This window comes from Telmatherina bonti, assembly GCF_933228915.1.
Source record: "Telmatherina bonti genome assembly, chromosome: 15".
NCBI classification, from domain to species: Eukaryota; Metazoa; Chordata; class Actinopteri; order Atheriniformes; family Telmatherinidae; genus Telmatherina; species Telmatherina bonti.
In genome coordinates, this window is record NC_136613.1 from 2,502,648 (window position 1) to 2,522,525 (window position 19,878).

Here is a 19,878-nt window from a genome sequence, read left to right on the forward strand (position 1 = left end):
TGGAAAGACTTTACAGGAATAGTTCTCCAGGATCCTGGAATGACTTTACAGGAATAGTTCTCCAGGATCCTGGAAAGACTTTACAGGAATAGTTCTCCAGGATCCTGGAATGACTTTACAGGAATAGTTCTCCAGGATCCTGGAAAGACTTTACAGGAATAGTTCTCCAGGATCCTGGAAAGACTTTACAGGAATAGTTCTCCAGGATCCTGGAATGACTTTACAGGAATAGTTCTCCAGGATCCTGGAAAGACTTTACAGGAATAGTTCTCCAGGATCCTGGAATGACTTTACAGGAATAGTTCTCCAGGATCCTGGAAAGACTTTACAGGAATAGTTCTCCAGGATCCTGGAAAGACTTTACAGGAATAGTTCTCCAGGATCCTGGAATGACTTTACAGGAATAGTTCTCCAGGATCCTGGAAAGACTTTACAGGAATAGTTCTCCAGGATCCTGGAAAGACTTTACAGGAATAGTTCTCCAGGATCCTGGAATGACTTTACAGGAATAGTTCTCCAGGATCCTGGAAAGACTTTACAGGAATAGTTCTCCAGGATCCTGGAAAGACTTTACAGGAATACTTCTCCAGGATCCTGGAATGACTTTACAGGAATAGTTCTCCAGGATCCTGGAAAGACTTTACAGGAATAGTTCTCCAGGATCCTGGAATGACTTTACAGGAATGGTTCTCCAGGATCCTGGAACGACTTTACAGGAATAGTTCTCCAGGATCCTGGAACGACTTTACAGGAATAGTTTTCCAGGATCCTGGAAAGACTTTACAGGAATAGTTCTCCAGGATCCTGGAATGACTTTACAGGAATAGTTCTCCAGGATCCTGGAATGACTTTACAGGAATAGTTCTCCAGGATCCTGGAATGACTTTACAGGAATAGTTCTCCAGGATCCTGGAATGACTTTACAGGAATAGTTCTCCAGGATCCTGGAAAGACTTTACAGGAATAGTTCTCCAGGATCCTGGAAAGACTTTACAGGAATAGTTCTCCAGGATCATGGAACGACTTTACAGGAATACTTCTTCAGGATCCTGGAACGACTTTACAGGAATAGTTCTCCAGGATCCTGGAAAGACTTTACAGGAATATTTTACCAGGATCCTGGAAAGACTTTACAGGAATGGTTCTCCAGGATCCTGGAAAGACTTTACAGGAATAGTTCTCCAGGATCCTGGAAAGACTTTACAGGAATAGTTCTCCAGGATCCTGGAATGACTTTACAGGAATAGTTCTCCAGGATCCTGGAATGACTTTACAGGAATAGTTCTCCAGGATCCTGGAAAGACTTTACAGGAATAGTTCTCCAGGATCCTGGAATGACTTTACAGGAATAGTTCTCCAGGATCCTGGAAAGACTTTACAGGAATAGTTCTCCAGGATCCTGGAAAGACTTTACAGGAATAGTTCTCCAGGATCCCGGAAAGACTTTACAGGAATAGTTCTCCAGGATCCCGGAAAGACTTTACAGGAATAGTTCTCCAGGATCCTGGAAAGACTTTACAGGAATAGTTCTCCAGGATCCTGGAATGACTTTACAGGAATAGTTCTCCAGGATCCTGGAAAGACTTTACAGGAATAGTTCTCCAGGATCCTGGAAAGACTTTACAGGAATAGTTCTCCAGGATCCTGGAATGACTTTACAGGAATAGTTCTCCAGGATCCTGGAAAGACTTTACAGGAATAGTTCTCCAGGATCCTGGAAAGACTTTACAGGAATATTTCTCCAGGATCCTGGAAAGACTTTACAGGAATAGTTCTCCAGGATCCTGGAATGACTTTACAGGAATAGTTCTCCAGGATCCTGGAAAGACTTTACAGGAATAGTTCTCCAGGATCCTGGAAAGACTTTACAGGAATAGTTCTCCAGGATCCTGGAATGACTTTACAGGAATAGTTCTCCAGGATCCTGGAAAGACTTTACAGGAATAGTTCTCCAGGATCCTGGAAAGACTTTACAGGAATAGTTCTCCAGGATCCTGGAATGACTTTACAGGAATAGTTCTCCAGGATCCTGGAATGACTTTACAGGAATAGTTCTCCAGGATCCTGGAAAGACTTTACAGGAATAGTTCTCCAGGATCCTGGAAAGACTTTACAGGAATACTTCTCCAGGATCCTGGAATGACTTTACAGGAATAGTTCTCCAGGATCCTGGAAAGACTTTACAGGAATAGTTCTCCAGGATCCTGGAATGACTTTACAGGAATAGTTCTCCAGGATCCTGGAAAGACTTTACAGGAATAGTTCTCCAGGATCCTGGAATGACTTTACAGGAATAGTTCTCCAGGATCCTGGAATGACTTTACAGGAATAGTTCTCCAGGATCCTGGAAAGACTTTACAGGAATAGTTCTCCAGGATCCTGGAATGACTTTACAGGAATAGTTCTCCAGGATCCTGGAAAGACTTTACAGGAATAGTTCTCCAGGATCCTGGAAAGACTTTACAGGAATAGTTCTCCAGGATCCTGGAATGACTTTACAGGAATAGTTCTCCAGGATCCTGGAAAGACTTTACAGGAATAGTTCTCCAGGATCCTGGAAAGACTTTACAGGAATAGTTCTCCAGGATCCTGGAATGACTTTACAGGAATAGTTCTCCAGGATCCTGGAAAGACTTTACAGGAATAGTTCTCCAGGATCCTGGAAAGACTTTACAGGAATACTTCTCCAGGATCCTGGAATGACTTTACAGGAATAGTTCTCCAGGATCCTGGAAAGATTTTACAGGAATAGTTCTCCAGGATCCTGGAATGACTTTACAGGAATGGTTCTCCAGGATCCTGGAACGACTTTACAGGAATAGTTCTCCAGGATCCTGGAACGACTTTACAGGAATAGTTTTCCAGGATCCTGGAAAGACTTTACAGGAATAGTTCTCCAGGATCCTGGAATGACTTTACAGGAATAGTTCTCCAGGATCCTGGAATGACTTTACAGGAATAGTTCTCCAGGATCCTGGAATGACTTTACAGGAATAGTTCTCCAGGATCCTGGAATGACTTTACAGGAATAGTTCTCCAGGATCCTGGAAAGACTTTACAGGAATAGTTCTCCAGGATCCTGGAAAGACTTTACAGGAATAGTTCTCCAGGATCATGGAACGACTTTACAGGAATACTTCTTCAGGATCCTGGAACGACTTTACAGGAATAGTTCTCCAGGATCCTGGAAAGACTTTACAGGAATATTTTACCAGGATCCTGGAAAGACTTTACAGGAATGGTTCTCCAGGATCCTGGAAAGACTTTACAGGAATAGTTCTCCAGGATCCTGGAAAGACTTTACAGGAATAGTTCTCCAGGATCCTGGAATGACTTTACAGGAATAGTTCTCCAGGATCCTGGAATGACTTTACAGGAATAGTTCTCCAGGATCCTGGAAAGACTTTACAGGAATAGTTCTCCAGGATCCTGGAATGACTTTACAGGAATAGTTCTCCAGGATCCTGGAAAGACTTTACAGGAATAGTTCTCCAGGATCCTGGAAAGACTTTACAGGAATAGTTCTCCAGGATCCCGGAAAGACTTTACAGGAATAGTTCTCCAGGATCCTGGAAAGACTTTACAGGAATGGTTCTCCAGGATCCTGGAACGACTTTACAGGAATGGTTCTCCAGGATCCTGGAACGACTTTACAGGAATAGTTTTCCAGGATCCTGGAAAGACTTTACAGGAATAGTTCTCCAGGATCCTGGAAAGACTTTACAGGAATAGTTCTCCAGGATCCTGGAATGACTTTACAGGAATACTTCTCCAGGATCCTGGAATGACTTTACAGGAATAGTTCTCCAGGATCCTGGAAAGACTTTACAGGAATAGTTCTCCAGGATCCTGGAAAGACTTTACAGGAATAGTTCTCCAGGATCCTGGAACGACTTTACAGGAATAGTTCTCCAGGATCCTGGAAAGACTTTACAGGAATAGTTCTCCAGGATCCTGGAAAGACTTTACAGGAATAGTTCTCCAGGATCATGGAACGACTTTACAGGAATAGTTCTCCAGGATCCTGGAACGACTTTACAGGAATAGTTCTCCAGGATCCTGGAAAGACTTTACAGGAATAGTTCTCCAGGATCCTGGAACGACTTTACAGGAATAGTTCTCCAGGATCCTGGAACGACTTTACAGGAATAGTTCTCCAGGATCCTGGAACGACTTTACAGGAATAGTTCTCCAGGATCCTGGAAAGACTTTACAGGAATAGTTCTCCAGGATCCTGGAAAGACTTTTCAGGAATAGTTCTCCAGGATCCTGGAACGACTTTACAGGAATAGTTCTCCAGGATCCTGGAACGACTTTACAGGATTTACACTTTCACCTCAACAACATATCGTTAGCAGTTATGTTAGCTTGGCAACATTTCTGTGCTTGAATGATTCAAAGGTCAGAGTTGGTACTGGTTTGGTGCTGGTTTGATGCTGGTTTGGAGCTGGTTTGGTCCTGGTTTGGTGCCAGTTTGGTGCCGGTTTGGTACTGGTTTGGTGCCGGTTTGGTGCTGGTTTGGTACTGGTTTGGTACTGGTTTGGTGCTGGTTCGGTACCAGGACTGGAACTGGACTAAATGGGAAAACAGAAAATGTTTAAAGGAAAACTTGAGCCCTGCAGAATGCTGAAGAATTACTGGTTAAGACGACTTTAAGATTACAACAAAGTCAAAAAGTTTTTATTCAGAAGACAAAAATAACTCAGATTTTCCTGCAGGAAGTAGAAAGTATAGTAAATATAACAGCAGAATGAATACGAGAATAAAGGAAAAGATGAGGACTGGAATCAGGACTTTGTTATAAATATGGGAATAAAACCAAAATGTTTCTTGTCTTGACTCACGTTCTGTGTTTTGCAGCAGGTTCCACAGTTAGAGCTCAACCGGTGGACTTCAGCTGATGGTCTGTAACCCTGCTCACCAGGAACCCAGCTCAAGTTCAGTCCAACATCTGGAACATTTGCCCTCCGATGGAGGAGAACAAGAATGTCCTCCTGTTGGAACACCTGTTGAACAGTGCAGTTCACTGGGTCAGGGAGGTTCTCTGGAACAGAACCAGAGGAGTTTTCTGACTTTAATGAGATCTTCAGATTCTCCACAACAACTGAAGACAACGGACAGCATTGGAGCAGCGGAAACATGAAGATTGGTCGGTCTTCCACCACGCTGAGCACCATCGCCATCCACGCCAGCCAGTCAGAGGTCACCGTCTCCGTCCTGAAGGTACGAGTAGAGACGTAAAGCGGAACAGGTTCCAGCTCGTCTTGTCTGATTCACCAGCAGATGTTTCACAGGTCCACAGGAGAAACTGGACCACATGATGATGTCTTCTGTCTCTCGAGGTCCAGACGTTTGACTGAAGCAAAATTTTATATTTGATTTTTCTCCTCCAACGAGTGATGAGAGTGTGCTCCAGAGAGCACACTCTCATCTGGACCATTCAGGCAGCACTCTGAGGGTCATGTTCTTTCATTTCTCAGTGCTTTTAATACCATTCAGCCTGCTTTGTTATGTGAGAAGCTCCATAAATTCCAGGTGGATACCTCCACAACCACCTGGATCTATGACTACCTCACAAACAGACCCCAGTTTGTGAGACTGAAAGGTTGTGTGTCTGAGATGGAGGTCAGCAGCACTGGTGCACCACAAGGAACTGTACTCTGGCCATTCCTCTTCACTCTGTACACCTCAGACTTCCAGTCCAACTCTGAGTCCTGTCATCTGCAGAAATACTCTGATGACTCTGCAGTTGTGGGGTGTATCAGGGATGGACAAGAAGCAGAGTACAGAGAACTGGTCAGTCAGTTTGTTAAATGGTGCGGTGACAATCATCTCATATTAAATAGCAGCAAAACAAAAGAGATGATTGTTGACTTCAGGAGGAAGAAGAATAAACAAAGCACTGTTTCCATCCTGGGAGAGGAGGTGGAGGTGGTGGAGGAATACAAGTATCTTGGAGTTCAGCTGGACAACAAACTGGACTGGAAATGCAACACTGACTACATCTACAAGAAAGGTCAGAGCAGACTGTACTTCTTAAGGAAGCTGAGATGGTTTAACGTCTGCACCAAGATGTTGCATATCTTCTAGAAGTCTGTTGTGGAGAGTGCAGTCAGCTTTGCAGCATCTGCTGGGGTAGTAGCATCAGAACCAGAGACTTGAAGAGAATCAACAAACTGATCCAGAAAGCTGCTTCTGTGCTTGGAGTAACTCTGGAGCCGCTGGAGCTGATTGTCCAAAGAAGAATGCTGCACCAGTGACCTGAAAAAGCTGCTGAGCCTCAATGGACAGAAATTCAGGGTTGCTACATCTGACAATGATGCAAAGAAACTTCTTGCATCCCTGACCTGCCCCTCCAGGTGTTTCTCCTGCAGTTTTAGAACATTTTTGACCCTGTTACCATGTCTCAGATTTCTGATATAGTCCAGCACCAGAGGCCTTCATCGTGTCCTGGGGACAGTATCCCTCCGAGTCTGCTGAAGGAGGTCTTGGTAGTCGGTTTGGTTAATGCCTCTCTTCTCTCAGGTTGTGTTCCAGATGCTTCCAGCATGCTGCTCTGCATCCTCTTCTTAAAAGGAACAACGTGGATCCTGATGTTCTCTCAAACTTCAGGCCAGTTTCTTAGCTGCCGTTTCTCTCTAAGACTTTAGAGAAGGTGGTTTATAGGAACACCTTGACCTGCAGGGCCTTCAGGAGAAGTTTCAGTCTGGTTTCAGGTCTTGTCTCCGCACTGAGACAAGACCAGGTCTGTAATGATTTGCTTTTAACAGCTGATTCTGGAGCTTCTGCTGTTTTAATTCTTCCTGATCTTCCTGCTGCTTTCCACACAGTAGATCATGATGTTCTGTTGTCACGCCTGCAGCAGCGTGTAGGTCTAAACGGTACGGTACTCACATGGTTTAAGTCCTATAACAGGAGTTTCCATGTTGGGCAGTTCTCTTCTCCAAAAGCAGCACTTAAACATGGAGTACCTCAAGGCTCCATCCTAGGTCCCATCCTGTTTTCTCTATATTTACTTCCTTTGGGGTCCATCTTCATAAAATATGTGTCATTTCATTGTTACGCTGATGACATTCAGATTTATTTTCCTTTAAAGTCTGTTGGAGCCTGTTGTGTGGAGAATCTGCAGAACTGTTTGAGGGACATGAGAACATGGAGCTAAACTTCCTCTGCAGAAATAAGGATAAAACTGAAGTAAAGATTTTTGGGAAAACTGAGCTGCTGGCTGGATGCAGCCGTGCTGTCGGATCTCTGGACTCTTTAATCGTCTGTTTATTAAACATCTTGGGCTTTTCTTTGATTTTAATCTTAACTCTGACAGGCAGGTCAGTGCAGTGGTCCAGTCTGGTTTCTATCATCTGAGGCTCATCAGTAGAGTGAAGCCTCATCTTCCACATGATGTCCCGGAAAGGGTCATTCATGCTTTCATCTTCTCTGGACTGGACCACCACAAGTCACTTTATACTGTGGTTAACCAGTCTCTCCTCCGCCACCTACAGCTCGTCCAGGACTCGGCTGGTCCAGGACTCAGCTGTCCAGGACTCAGCTGGTCCAGGACTCGGCTGGTCCAGGACTCAGCTGGTCCAGGACTCGGCTGGTCCAGGACTCGGCTGGTCCAGGACTCGGCTGGTCCAGGACTCGGCTGTCCAGGACTCGGCTGGTCCAGGACTCGGCTGTCCAGGACTCAGCTGGTCCAGGACTCGGCTGGTCCAGGACTCGGCTGGTCCAGGACTCGGCTGGTCCAGGACTCGGCTGTCCAGGACTCGGCTGTCCAGGACTTGGCTGGTCCAGGACTCGGCTGGTCCAGGACTCGGCTGGTCCAGGACTCGGCTGTCCAGGACTCAGCTGGTCCAGGACTCGGCTGTCCAGGACTCAGCTGGTCCAGGACTCGGCTGGTCCAGGACTCAGCTGGTCCAGGACTCGGCTGGTCCAGGACTCAGCTGGTCCAGGACTCGGCTGGTCCAGGACTCAGCTGGTCCAGGACTCAGCTGGTCTAGGACTCGGCTGTCCAGGACTCGGCTGGTCCAGGACTCGGCTGTCCAGGACTCAGCTGGTCCAGGACTCGGCTGTCCAGGACTCAGCTGGTCCAGGACTCGGCTGGTCCAGGACTCAGCTGGTCCAGGACTCGGCTGGTCCAGGACTCAGCTGGTCCAGGACTCGGCTGGTCCAGGACTCAGCTGGTCCAGGACTCAGCTGGTCTAGGACTCGGCTGTCCAGGACTCGGCTGGTCCAGGACTCGGCTGTCCAGGACTCTGCTGGTCCAGGACTCGGCTGGTCTCCTGTTAACGGGGAAAATACGGTGTGACCCTTGTACTGCCTTCTCTTCACCAGCTGCCCATCTCTTCTAGTCCAGTTTTTAAATTTTTACTTTTGGTTTTTAAATGTCTAAATGGTCTGGTACCTTCGTACCTGTCGGAGCTTCTGCACCATCATTGTCCTGTCAGAGCTCTGAGATCCGAAGACCAGATGCTCTTAGTGGTCCCGAGGACTCGACTCGTGGAGATGGAACCTTTTCTACAGCAGCCCCCAAATTCTGGAATGATCTCCTTCTTTCTCTGAGGTCTGCTACGACTTTAGGGGTTTTAAGTCTCTTTTAAAAACTTATCTTTTTAAATTGGCTTTTAACCCCGGAAAGCAGGACTACTAGTCCCCCTCAACCCCTCCCCCTTCTTTTTTGTAATTTATTGTCTATTTTATTGTTTTTTATTCAAGCTTTTAATGTTAATTTATTTCATTAACCTAAACAGAACTTGTGGTTTAAGACAGTGCTTTATGAATAAAGTTTTGATTTCTTTTTTTTTTTTTTTTTTTTGATTAAAGTTTTAAAATTCTGAAAAACTGAAATAGCTTTGACTTTAATGATTAGCTAAAATATAGAATACATTATTGAATACATAATTGGTTGGTTTGCCAGTTTAGTTTGGTACCATCCAGCAATCTGTAGTATGGATGGCTCTGAAAGAGATGAATGATTAGATTCCATTGGTTATTGATTTTAGTCGTGTGTACTGGTCTTAGCTTATGTGGTTGGTGAACTGTTGCAGAAAATCAGCTTCACAGAAGTTCTGGGTTCAAGTTAGTTTAATTCAGCTAGCATAACTTTAAGTGAGATAACTGTTATCTTCCAGTTTAGCTAGATGGAGGTTAGTTAGCAGTCTGATAGCTTGAATGTTTTAAGCTAACATTTTGTTAGCTGGTAGGCTGTTAGCTTGAATGTTTTAAGCTAACATTTTGTTAGTTGGTAGGCTGTTAGCTGGAATGTTTTAAGATAACATTTTGTTAGCTGGTAGGCTGTTAGCTAGTGTGTTGTTAGCTATGACTGCGCGCATTTTAATGTGCGTCTGTAGACAACACTTAGACCACCACTGATGTGTCCATGTGCTGTTTCCTGTTATAGCAGCAGCTATTTACCGATGCTGCCGTGCAAGGAAGTGTGTGTGTGTGTGTGTGTGTGTGTGTGTTTGTGTGTGTAAAAACATGGATTATCTTCTGTCTTTCTTTGGTCAACATGCCAGCGATACCATATCACCCAGAGGAATGCTGACACACACACACATTGTGTCCATGGAGAAGGAGCTGTGAAACATGAACTGTTGTCATGTTGACGACGTAAAAAACAATCACCTTTCACTATTTATCACAGGCGTTACCATGACAATGCTCTTTTCCTTTCAGCAACCGTCATTGCTTCTACAAGTTGTCATTTCCTCCTCTTCCACCTCCTCCTCATATTGGAGTTATCATGACAGAGGAAACCCCTCCAAGTTTTAAACCCTCCAGCAGGTGTTCGGTCTAATTAAAGCAGCTAAACCATGCCTATGTCCCCTTTCACCTCTGAGCTCTGGTCCCTGAACAAAGACCTGGGGCCTCATTTATAAAACTGTGGCATGCACAATATCCGCCATACGCCAAATATAGTCCACTTCTGGGATTTATAAAAACACGACTTGGCCGTAAAACGTCCCGACCTCCACGTCAACTCTCACCTTGCGTACGTACAACATCTGGAGAAACGCAAAATGGCGACACCAAAGGCAGAAAAATAATACTCAAGAAATGGTGTGAAATTTGAGACATTTGTTCAAAATCAAATATTAAATTTTACACAGAATGTTGGACATTTACATTATTTGCAAAAATTAAGAAAATTTATATTTGTTATTGATCCTTGGTCACCAATAAATCTGGCTTTACATTGAAATGTTATTAGTAAGAACGTCCAGCAGTAAAATGTTCTGAAACCAAGCAGTTTTACGTGTTATAAAAGCCGCATCACACATTTAATAAGTCGTACAGAAGTTGCCGTACTAATAAAGCTAATAATGAAACCCCGACCTCCAACCATCATGTTGGAACCAAACTGCTGCCAAACGTCTAGCAGTGATGCAACACATCAGAGGTGGACAATTCTCATTTATTCACAAGTTTAGTCTAATTTCTGTCTTTATGTCTCCGTCTCCTGCACCTCCTCCTCTGCCAGGACACGCCTGCTGGGGGGACAAGGTGGACCAAGATGCACTTTCTCCCTACATTTTATTGTCTGACCACTTTATTTGTCCTTTCTGGATAAGTCCGGTGGTCTGATGAGACGCTGACAGCATCTGTCCCCTGCTGACCTCCTCTGTCTTTCTGGTGGTGGTGATGTCCATCCCGTCTCCACCAGATATAATACTTTTATTTCCATGCTTACCTGCTAATCAGAAATGATGTTCCTGATATTCTCTGCTTACATGTTTATCCAGAGTGGATCTTTGGTCCACCTCCAGCTGGTCCAGGTCCAGCCAGAACTCTGTGAGATCGGATCAAACCAGGAGCAAAACCAGGTGCTGATCTGGGAACAAGATCAGCTGCTGCTGAAACTCCAGGTAGGTCTTCCATCTTCTTACCTCAACGTGGTGGAGACAGGCTGGTCCTGGTCCTGGTTCTGCTCCTGAACATGGTCCTGGATCTGCTCCTGGTCTTGGTCCTGGATCTGCTCCTGGATCCGGTCCTCGCCATCTCACCAGGTTCAGGTACCTGAAACATCTCCATGTTAAAGACGTTTGGTGGAAACCAAACCGTTTGTAGAGATCCTTCACCGTCCTTCAGTTCCAGAAGATCCCACAGAGAGCTGCTCGTGGCAAGATGGCCAACGAAGAGAACGCCGCCCTAGAGCACCTAGCCTTTAGTTAGAGAAACAGTGTTTACTTTTTCAGGCCTGACTTACACATACGGGAAGAAACATAACAGTTATTCATCTGTAGTTTTTATTTGAGTCCTCAATAAAAAAAATAAAAAAAAACACGAATACTTCCTGTTTATCACTGTGTGGTTGTAGTACAGGAAGTGTCCACCAGGGGGCAGAAGACATGCATCAGAGTTTGTTGAACAGCCTTTTAAACAAAGTTTTTTCCATAAAAATATGAAGTTAATGTGTAGAATAGCAAGTTGCGTTTGGGGGCTGCGTACCTGAACCAAATGCTGGACGTGGATCACAAAGCAGGGCATTGTGGGTAAACACAGCTCAACCCAAACTAGCTTAGTGCTAACGGTAGCTCGCAGCTGAAGGTCAATAATCACACGTTTTCATTGCAGAAACATGAAGCTGAAGTTTTGTCTGTGGTGGAGAAAGAAGCAGAGCTGAAGAAGAGGAAGAGGATGAAGCCGCAGGAAGAGGAGGAGCTGAACCGTGCCATGGAGGCATCCCTGAGAGAGGGATGGTTACTGCTCCTTGTCCTTCTGAGAAGACTGGAGGTCCTGATGCAGGCTTCAGAGTTTCACTGCCGAGCGTTAGAGGTACGACGAGGAGGAGGGCTTCATGCTACCGTTACACGTTGTGGAGAACAGCTGATCGTGGCGCCATGTGGCTGCCATGTGGTTACCATGTGGCGCCATGGAGCCTCTTATCGGATGAAGAATGTGGAGTGTTTTCATTAGCTTGAATGCGTCCCTGAACGCCCAGGACTCGTTGGTGGACACCAGCAGTGAGGGATGCTGTCAAGCTGAAGGAGTCCTATCGGGCCTTCCTGGCCTGTGGGACTCTGGAGGCAGCTGATGGGTACCGGCGGGCTAAGCGGCATGCAGCTTCGGCTGTCGCCAAGGCAAAAACTCGGGCATGGGAGGAGTTCGGCGAGGCCATGGAGAAAGACTTCCGGACGGCTTCGAGGAGATTCTGGTCCACCATCCGGCGGCTCAGGAGGGGGAAGCAGTGCTCCATCAACACTGTGTACAGTGGAGATGGGGAGCTGCTGACCTCAACTCGGGACGTTGTGGGTCGGTGGAAGGAATACTTTGAAGACCTCATCAATCCTACCAACACGTCTTCCTATGAGGAAGCAGAGCTGGTGGACTCAGGGGTGGACTCTCCTATCTCTGGTGCTGAAGTCGCTGAGGTGGTTAAAAAGCTCCTTGGCGGCAAGGCCCCGGGGGTGGATGAGATCCGCCCGGAGTTCCTTAAGGCTCTCAAATCACGGGAAAGTGCCTCTGGACTGGCAGACTGGGGTGGTGGTCCCCCTTTTTAAGAAGGGGGACTGGAGGGTGTGTTCCAGTTACAGGGGAGTCACACTCCTCAGCCTCCCTGGTAAGGTCTATTCAGGGGTCCTGGAGAGGAGGGTCCGGCGGATAGTCGAATCCCGGATTGAGGAGGAGCAGTGTGGTTTTCGTCCTGGTCGCGGAACAGTGGACCAGCTCTATACCCTCTTTGGGGTCCTGGAGGGGGCATGGGAGTTTGCCCAACCAGTCTACATGTGCTTTGTGGACCTGGAGAAGGAGTTTGACCATGTCCCCCGGGGGCTCCTGTGGGGGGTACTCCGGGAGTATGGGGTACCGGACCCCCTTGTACGAGCTGTCCGGTCCCTGTACGACAGCTGTCAGAGCTTGGTCTGCATTGCCGGTAGTAAGTCGGATTCGTTTCCGGTGAGGGTTGGACTCCACCATGGCTGCCCTTTATCACCGATTCTGTTCATAACTTATATGGACAGAATTTCTAGGTGCAGCCGAGGTGTTGAGGGGATCCGACTTGGTGGCCTCAGGATTGGGTCCCTGCTTTTTGCAGATGATGTGGTCCTGTTGGCTTCATCTGGTCGTGATCTCCAACTCTCGCTTGAGCGATTCGCGGCCGAGTGTGAAGCGGCTGGGATGAGAATCAGCACCTCCAAATCTGAGACCATGGTCCTCAGCCGGAATAGGGTGGATTGCCCTCTCCGGGTCGGGAGTCAGGTCCTGCCTCAAGTGGAGGAGTTTAAATATCTCGGGGTCTTGTTCACGAGTGAGGGAAGGATGGAGCGTGAGATGGACAGACGGATCGGTGCGGCGTCTGCAGTAATGCGGACTCTGCGCCGGTCTGTCGTGGTGAAGAAGGAGCTGAGCCAGAAGGCGAAGCTCTCGATTTACCAGTCGATCTACGTTCCTACCCTCACCTATGGTCATGAGCTGTGGGTCGTGACCAAAAGAACGAGATCTCGTGTACAGGCGGCTGAAATGAGTTTCCTCCGCAGGGTGGCCGGGCTCTCCCTTAGAGATAGGGTGAGGAGCTCGGTCATCCTGGAGGAGATCAGAGTAGAGCCGCTGCTCCTCCACATCGAGAGGAACCAGTTGAGGTGGCTCGGGCATCTGGTCAGGATGCCTCCTGGACCTCCCTGGTGAGGTGTTCCAGGCACGTCCCTCTGGGAGGAGACCCCGGGGAAGACCCAGGACACGCTGGAGGGATTATATCTCTCGGCTGGCCTGGGAACACCTCGGGATCCCCCCGCAGAGTTGGCAAATGTGGCTGGGGAGAGGGAAGTCTGGGCTTCCCTGCTTAGGCTGCTGCCCCCGCGACCCGAACCAAGATAAGCGGCAGAAGATTAAGATGAAGATGATGAACGGGAACGTCTGCCTGAAACACCTGCAGATGAAACACGTTTCAGTCCAGGTGTTTACTTCATGTGCAGCTGATTCCAGTCAGACGCCGAACGTCACCTGCAGGTGAACGTGTGACTTTTATCTCATTGTGATTCTAAATCCTGAAGGAAGATTTCATCTTCATCCTCCACATCTTCATCATCATGTTTTCTGTCTGTGATGAGGCTTCAAAACCTGTAGCTGTGAGTGGCTCCTCTGTTGTCATGGCGACCAGGGTGCAGGACTGTTAGGGTTAGGAGTGGTGATCCCACATCGCTTTTTTTGGTTTTATCTGGTTTAGTTTTACAGCCACTTCCTGTCCAGCTCAATGGGTTCAGGCTTCCTTCCGTCTGTCCTGTCTGCAGTTCTCCGCCAGCCTGGCCCGGTTTGAGGAGCTTCAGGTAGAAGCAGCTGAATCCAGACTGACTGAGGTCCTGAGCTCCTACAAGTCCATAAGGAGAGGTAACCAGTTCAGACCCAGCCTGAAGTCCTAAAGCCCACAATCCTGATCCAGGGATCATTTTTCTATCCCAGGATCCAGCTAGATGAGATGAGAATGTATTCCTGCTGTAAACATGTTTATTCCTGCTGTAAACATGTTTATTTCTGCTGTAAACATGTTTATTTCTGCTGTAAACGTGTTTATTCCTGCTGTAAACATGTTTATTTCTGCTGTAAACATGTTTATTTCTGCTGTAAACATGTTTATTTCTGCTGTAAACATGCTTATTCCTGCTGTAAACATGTTTATTTCTGCTGTAAACATGTTTATTTCTGCTGTGAAGTTGGTCTTTTTAACATGGGAGTCTATGGGGCTTGCTGTGTTTTGGAGCCCCTAGTGGATGAAGGGGTGACTGCAGGTTCACTGGTTTAAACTGGTTTAATCTTGAGCTGAAACCAGTTAAAACAGGTTCAAACTGGTTAATTGTGTGATGTTCCCTACAGATGTCCTTGGGAAATCTCTGCAGGTTTTAAGCAGCAGCAACTTGCTGCAGAAACTCAGACGGCTGCAGAAGACTGAAGCCCTCCAGAGAAGAGGAGGAGTACTGCTGGAAGGGGGAGGAGGAGGAGGAGGAGGAGGAGGTAAATCTGCTGATCAGGCTGAAATCCTTTCCACTGAGTTCTACCAGCAGCCGTCTGATCTCTGTTCCAGGCAGGAGATCATTAGTTCAGTTTGAGTGGTTCAGGTTTTTCCAGGTTTTTACTCTCTGACTCCTGGAAATTCCTGGAAACCAGCTTTTGCTCCTGGATGTCAAAGTTTCCATGCAGGAGAGGTTTCTGCTAAATTCCTGGCTTTAGATGTCGATCTGTTTCCTTGCTGGATGCGGAGATGACCTTTGGTTTGTGTTGCAACTGCAGCGGACCAAGCCGCGTGGACAGCTCTTCTCTTCATGCAGTGTTTCTCAGTCCCGGTCCTCAGACCCCCCCGCCCTGCATGTTCTAGACATGATCCTGCTCCAAAGCAGCCTGGTAACGAGTCTTTATGTCATCCAGGTGTGTTCAGGTAGGGTTGCCTAGAAAAACCTGCAGGGTGGGGGGCCTGAGGACCGGGACTGAGAAACACGTCATGCAGGCGGATCTTCATTCACTGCAGCGAGTTTTTAACTCCAAAACTATGTTTGTGGACATGATGACTTTTTATTTAACTGATCAGGTGCTTTTATTGTGAAGGTCTGCAGGAGTTTTTCCAAACCTTGTGCTCATTGTGAGGAAAGTGTTTGCGTCCCGCTCTGCCAGCCTATTTTTCTGCTGCTGCTTCTGTGATCCAGGCGTGGAGACACATCTGGAACCAGGGGGGTGGATGATATCTGGTTTATCCTGCGATAACAGGGATGGTCTGGTGGGTTCCAGTCATATTAAACAGGTTAAAAAGTTCTGTTTAACCTGTTTAGTGTGTCGTCATCTTTTCCTTTTTATCGGAAATGACAACAAAGAAACAACATTTATCACATTAGATATAAGAATGCATAAAATAACGGAGGAGGGACGGGTGGATTTACAGTTCCACGATTTGTTGACATGCGGGTCGAGTCCAGATGTCAACAGGAGAGATCAACGGGTCATGAGCTGTGGGTCGTGACCGAAAGAAGGAGATCTCGTATACAGGCGGCTGAAATGAGTTTCCTCCGCAGGGTGGCCGGGCTCTCCCTTAGAGATAGGGTGAGGAGCTCGGTCATCCGGGAGGAGATCAGAGTAGAGCCGCTGCTCCTCCGCATCGAGAGGAACCAGTTGAGGTGGCTCGGGCATCTGGTCAGGATGCCTCCTGGACCTCCCTGGTGAGGTGTTCCAGGCACGTCCCTCTGGGAGGAGACCCCGGGGAAGACCCAGGACACGCTGGAGGGATTATATCTCTCGGCTGGCCTGGGAACGCCTCGGGATCCCCCCCGCAGAGTTGGCAAATGTGGCTGGGGAGAGGGAAGTCTGGGCATCCCTGCTTAGGCTGCTGCCCCCGCGACCCGACTCCGGATAAGCGGCACGAAGACGAGAAGACGAGACGAGAAAATAACGGAGGAGGGATGAGTGGATTTACAGTTCCACGATGTGTTGACATGCAGGAGAGGAGCGATCAACGGGTCGGGTTTGGTCATCCTCATGCTTCTGGGTGGGTTCAGGTCTGTAAGTTTTCTCAACACAAGCTGTTGGTTGGGTTTCCTCCAACCCAAACGACGCCACTTTCTGTTTGGTTTGCAGCCAACCGAGACCCCCGGCATTAAAGAGGACCAGGTCCTCATCGGAGTGTGGTTGGTGCTCATTTTGGGCCAAACCAAGCCGATGATCCTCAGAAGAAGACCACGGTCTGGTTTGACAGGACCAAACAGCAGCTGTGTGAACGGGCCCTGAGATGCCATCAGTGGTCAGCTGACCTGCTGCTGATCAGCTGTTTCCTGATGATAATTCTTCAGCTAATGCCAAGTGTCCTCTTCCCAGCGTTCCTGGAGCACCAGGGGTCTGGCTTTGATGCTGGAGGAGCTGGTGGAGGAGCTGCAGGACCGGAGGAGGAAGGTGGAGCAGACTGTCAGGCTGCAGCTGCAACAGGCGGAGTCCAGAAGAAGCAGATGTGATGTGAGAAACCACTTCAGATGGAAAAGCATTTATTCCAAAACTTCCTAAAACCAAAAGATACAAACGTAAAACAGGGAGAAAACGTTCCAGCAGGGGAATTCTCAGGATGAGATTCAGAAACCAATTCTTAGTTCCTCTGTTCTCTGATAAAAAAAAAAACAGATCTGTAAGCAGAAAATTCCCACCATTCCAAGCATTTCCAACATTCCCACACTCCTGGCATTCCTAATCTTCCCAACTCTCCCAACATTCCTGGCCTTTCCAAGATTCACAAGATGCCCAGCCTGTCCAACATCACTAACACAATTCCCAAGATTCCCAACATTCCTGATACTCCCAACATATCCAGCATTCCCAACTCTCCCTACATTCCCAGCATTTGATAAAAAAAAAAAAAACACAAACAACAGTTGAACTGGAATAAACAAACTAAATAAACAAGTGTTTCCTGCTCTGCAGGTCTGGAATCTCCCAGCTGGACACATCCTGGACCACTTTGGGTCCAAGTTGGAGGACTCCACAAAGTTACTGTCCACATTCATTTCAGACCAGCAGGGTCAGTTCTGGAAAGAACAGAACCTCTTGACCCGGTCAGAGGAACCTGAAGATCTATAACCTGCTGTCTGGATCAAGTTCAGATCAGCATCCTGAAAACCAGGTCCGAGCTGTATCAGAAGAAACTGGAGAAGTCCAGTCTGAATTAAGACCAGATAAAGAACCAAACTGTGGGTTAGGCCTTAACTCTGAATCTACATCACTTCAAACAACAGATTTAAAGCCAGGATCTGGATCAGATGAGGCCAGATCATTGAGGTCCAAAGATCCCCGACATGGTTCCAGCTCAGACCTGCTTTTGGAATCCCCATCAGACAGAACCAGCAACTTCAATCTGGGATCCAGATCAGAGCTCGAATGGGACTCTACATCCAGGAAAGCCAGATATCTGGAGATCAGAACCCGATCAGGGGAGACAACTGAATCCAGATCAGAGACCAAAGAGGTGCACCTTGAATCCACAACAGAAATGTGGGCTAGATCCAGAGCAGAGCAGACCAAAGACTGGAAGTCTGGCTCTCACCTTCACCTGACGGAGAATTCTGGACCAGAAGAGGCCAAAAACTCTCGGCTGGGTTTCACTGCGGTCCTGGGGAATGGATCGAGTCCTGAGGCAAAGTCTGGATCTGGATCAGATCTGGAATCAGAATCTGGATCAAAGATAAGCAATAACCCACATTCTGGATCAAATAAGACCAGCAAAGAACAGCTAGGATGGAGACGACTGAAGGCCAGAGACCTGGATCTGGGTTTCAGACCTGTTCTGAAAACCAGATCCAGGTCTGATGAGAAGTCTGAATGCAGATTGGAAGGGACCCAAATGCAGCAATCAGGATTCAGATCACAATATAACCACGTCCTGCAAGCAGGATCCAGATTAGAACAAACCCAGATCCAACCATCAGGATCCAGATCCGAAGAGACTCAAATCCAGCATTTAGGATCCAGATCAGAGGTAAGTTCTTGGTTCTGTAGAACCCAAATGGAAACAGAATCAGGATTCAGCTGATCTGGAATCAGGATGTTTTTCAGGTGTTTTAGTTTAGTTTGTTTTATTTGGCTCCACCCGCTGACTCCACCCAACCAAACTAACACACCCGCTGTCTCCAACTGTTAAAGTAAGTTTTTTCTGTAGAATCGCCCCCACCTATACGGTCCTTTTGTTTAAAGAGGTTATTGATTATGATATTTGATAACCAGTTAATTTAAAGAAATGTAATTAAAATAACTTCTTTGGTCTCTTAATGCATTATGATGGACCCAAGCAGGATGGACCCAAGCAGGATGGTCCCAAGCAGGATGGACATAAGCAGGATGGACCCAAGCAGGATGGACATAAGCAGGATGGACCCAAGCAGGATGGACCCAAGCAGGATGGACATAAGCAGGATGGTCCCTGAAGTATAAACTTTATTGGTGATGTTGTGTGCCCTCATTCAATGGTGTTGTGGGAAGAGAATCCTGTTTTGCAGAGCTGCTTGCTTATATCACTGAAGAAGGTAAACTGAGCGTGTGAAACAACAAAAGTTATGGTCTCATGGTGTGTGTGTGTGTGTGTGGGGATGGTTGGCCACCTCCCTAGCGCTCCCACGTTATGTTGCAGAATGAGGGGTATTAAAGCGGGAAAGCCCCAGACTTCGGTGGAGCCTGCTGCGGGTCTATCTGATCAGGACGCTCAGCTGGTTTTGGCACTCTCTACCGGGGTTGTGGGCTCCCCAACCTATCCGCGTTACGGTAAGAGCTGGGAACTGAAAAGTGCCTTAACCGATGTGCTTACTCTTGTGCTGCAAGATTAATAAAACGCTGAGTTAATCATTGGGCAGAGAGTTTGTGTGTTCATTATTTGCCGACTTCCTACGATCCTGCAAAATAAATAAAAATAAATCATTACAGTCCCAAGCAGGATGGACCCAAGCAGGATGGTCCCAAGCGGGATGGACCCAAGCAGGATGGACCCAAGCAGGATGGTCTTAAGCAGGATGGTACCAAGCAGGATGGTCTTAAGCAGGATGGACCCAAGCAGGATGGTCTTAAGCAGGATGGACCCAAGCAGGATGGACCCAAGCAGGATGGTCTTAAGCAGGATGGACCCAAGCAGGATGGTCTTAAGCAGGATGGACCCAAGCAGGATGGACCCAAGCAGGATGGTCTTAAGCAGGATGGACCCAAGCAGGATGGACCTAAGCAGGATGGACCCAAGCAGGATGGACCCAAGCAGGATGGTCTTAAGCAGGATGGACCCAAGCAGGATGGACCCAAGCAGGATGGACCCAAGCGGGATGGTCCCAAGCGGGATGGACCCAAGCGGGATGGACCCAAGCAGGATGGTCACAAGTGGGATGGACCCAAGCAGGATGGACCCAAGCAGGATGGTCTTAAGCAGGATGGACCCAAGCAGGA